This window comes from Toxorhynchites rutilus, chromosome 3 (assembly GCF_029784135.1).
Source record: "Toxorhynchites rutilus septentrionalis strain SRP chromosome 3, ASM2978413v1, whole genome shotgun sequence".
NCBI classification, from domain to species: domain Eukaryota; kingdom Metazoa; phylum Arthropoda; class Insecta; order Diptera; family Culicidae; genus Toxorhynchites; species Toxorhynchites rutilus.
In genome coordinates, this window is record NC_073746.1 from 204,508,225 (window position 1) to 204,511,659 (window position 3,435).

Below are 3,435 nucleotides of genomic sequence, written 5' to 3' on the forward strand. Positions count from 1 at the left end.
TACCTCGATGACATCATCGTGGTAACGGAGACATTTGAGGATCATATACGCTTACTCAGAGAAGTTGCAACACGTCTGAATTCGGCCAATTTAACCGTTAATTTAAAGAAGAGTAGATTTGTGGTACAAGAGCTTAATTTCCTCGGATATGTTTTGACCACCGATGGATTGAAGGTAAATCCAGAAAAAATCCGACCAGTTTTGGAATTTGAAAGACCCCAGAGTGTAACTAAACTCAGGCGATTCCTTGGCATGGCCAATTACTATCGCCGGTTTATTGCCCAGTTAAGCGAAATTAGCGCACCATTAACAGAAATGTTGAAAGGAAAAACCAAAGCCATAAACTGGTCTCCTTCTGCCGAAAAGTCGTTTCAATCACTGAAAGAGAAGCTTATAACACCTCCTGTCCTGGTAGCACCCGACTTCAATAGAGAGTTTGTGCTTCAGACAGATGCGAGCGACGTCGCGGTCGCGGCAGTCTTGACGCAGGAATATGAAAATGGTGAGAAGGTAATTGAATACTTCTCCCATAAGCTGACCAAGCCACAGCGGAACTACCACGCCACGGAAAAAGAGGGACTGGCAGTGATACTGTCCATTCATCACTTCAGAGGTTATCTGGAGGGTTACCATTTTAAATTGGTAACAGATAACTCTGCGATTACATGGATCCTCAAATCCAAGTGTAAAATCGGATCTCGTCTTAGCAGATGGAGTCTGGACTTACAGGGTTACAACATGACGATAGTGCATCGGAAGGGCACTGAAAACGTCGTCCCCGACGCATTGTCACGTTGTGTCTCTGCAATTTCGGCTTCATCTGAATCAAAATGGTACTGTTCCCTTAAAGAAAAAGTCTCTAGAAATCCTCAAAATTACCTTGACTTCAAAACAATTGGAAACAAATTGTTCAAATACGTTTCGACTTCGAGTCCGTTAGGAGATTATAAATTTCAGTGGAAACTGATTCCTTCGCCTGAATGTCGTGAAGACATAGTTAAACGAACTCATGAATCATTGTTGCACATGGGCTTCGACAAAACGCTGCATGAAGTTAAGCTACGATATTACTGGCCACGAATGTCACAGTATATCAAACAAATTATTCGAAACTGTTCAACCTGTAAAGAAATAAAACCATCAACCGTTGCATTAAACCCTGAAAAGGGAAAAACACGGCAAACTACTGATCCCTGGAGGATGATATCAGTGGATTTCATTGGTCCCCTCCCCAGGAGCAAACATGGAAATCAACATCTGTTGGTTGTTTTGGATGTATTTACCAAGTGGGTATTACTGCATCCAATTCGTAAAATACAAGCTACTACACTCTGTTCGATTTTACGGGACCACTGGTTCGCCAGGAATGGTACACCAGAAATTTTATTGAGCGATAATGCCACTACTTTTGTTTCCAAGGAATTCAAAAAGTTCCTTACGGAAAATAATGTTAAACATTGGCTTAACTCCAAGTACCACTCCCAAGCGAACCCAGTGGAGCGTGTAAATCGAAGCATTAATGCAGCTATAAGAGCATATGTGAAGAATGATCAACGAACCTGGGATGAAAGAATTTCAGATGTTGAATGCATCCTTAACACAACTCGTCATTCCTCGACAGGTGCATCGCCTTATTTCATCATACACGGTCATGAAATGGCTAGATCAGGCACTGACTTTCGAAATCCCTGTATTACTGAAAACATCGAAGAGGACCTAGAAGAAAAACAAAAAAGGTTAATAGGCATAAAAGAAATTATCAATAGAAATCTTGAGAAGGCTAACGTTAGCTCTAAGAACCGTTACAACCTACGCCATCGTTCTTTTTCCAAACCTTTTTCTGAAGGACAATTGGTGTACCGGAAGAATCAAAAACTTTCCAACGCGTTAGAAGGCTATAACGCAAAGTTGGGTTGTCAGTACATTCCTTGTAAAGTCGTAAAAAAGCACGGTAGTTCTTCCTATGAATTATCTGACCTCGCTGGCAAAAATATCGGGATTTGGCCAGCAAACCTGTTGAAGCCAGGTTAACCATATTTGAGGTTATGTTTAGCACATGATAATTATTCCAGAGATCTGCCAAGAAAAAGAAATTTATATACAACTGTTGGAAAGTAGCATGTTAGCATTTGTTCAACTTACCGAAAATTGAATGGTTTACCTGGATTTTCACTTCTATAAGCCGCTACGACGAGCTCCAACGAGCGGAACACACGTTACTTACCCTGTCCTAAGAGGATTGACATGTCTGAAAATTTATCACCCACTAGAATTGACAATGAGTTCAATGTGCTGAGTGACTATCATGTGACATATGTGAGTGTTGATGCGGAGTAACTCAGTCTGGCCGCATCACTCAGGGTGGAAGTCAGGAGTCAGAATGCGCTCAATTTCAAGATATTTTTCTTATTAATTATATGATCCGTGACATATAATTAAGTAGATGGATTAAAACCAGGAAATGTATTTCCCTTTTTCTGTTTTGAGAAAATTCAAAACAGTTAGAAGGCACGCACATACGTTTTAGACCGAATACCGTAGGAACAGGTGGAAGAGGAATGAATGATGGAAGTGTGACTGTGGCCCTGATAAAGACGTGCGATATTGAGTGGTGAAGGGGGATGCGTCCAAGTGGTTGATTGAGTGACTTTAAGTTGAGTGGTTGTATGCGAGGTTGGGCAGTGTTTGTTCGAGTAGGACCGAAATTGGACGTAATCCGGTAGAGAAGATTGCATAAAGAGACAGTTCCTCGGTTGAAAAGAATTTCAAGTTCAAGGTCATGATGAGTAAGTGCGGAGTCCTTCTGCAAAAGTGGCGCTGGAGACGTCTGAAGCGAGTAAATTTGAGTTTGACGCGGTTTATTTATGATCTCGTGAGATATGAGTCAAACAACAATGGCGGGTCGTATATAAATCTGTCGATATAGGATGGATGGTACATAGAAACTGGAGAGAACGAAACGAAAAATTTAAAACATACATTTGCGATCGGGATATATGATGCACCCGGTAGACATTTTGACAACACAATGGTTGTATTGAGATTCATTTTATTCGTCGTTGGTACCAAGTAAGTAGGTTGAGATAGGCTAAAAAAAAAAAAAATTGTAAACAATTTTTTTTCTCTGTGTCAGGGCGATTTGTTACCAGTGCGCGGTAACATATGTATTTACTGTGTATGAAGTCGGCTCATTATTGTATTCACCACTCGTAACGCTTGAAACAAACTAATGTTTTTCGTGTGAAATAGAATTTCTGTTTTATTTGTAGTAAAAATACAATCGATACCTTATACTAAAATACAATTGTAAACTCGAAATATCATTTATATAATGTAAAACTTCAACCAACCGCCACACAAGCCTGCCACCTGTCACCCAAGCTACCATGCCATATTCACCACAGCCAAGGATCCGGTTCCCGCCATGCCTGGTCA

The 3,435-nt window shown here is 40.6% G+C and overlaps 1 long non-coding RNA gene across 1 annotated transcript; it reads right to left on the reverse strand.

Annotated features, from left to right (window-relative positions):
* Positions 1–1,181: 1,181 nt before the first annotated feature.
* Positions 1,182–2,690, reverse strand: LOC129779427 (uncharacterized). The gene is made up of 3 exons (XR_008743643.1): positions 2,143–2,690; positions 1,835–2,076; positions 1,182–1,716 (listed from the first exon to the last, which is right to left on the reverse strand). It is a non-coding gene; the product is annotated as an uncharacterized LOC129779427 (long non-coding RNA).
* Between the last annotated feature and the right edge of the window lie 745 nt (positions 2,691–3,435).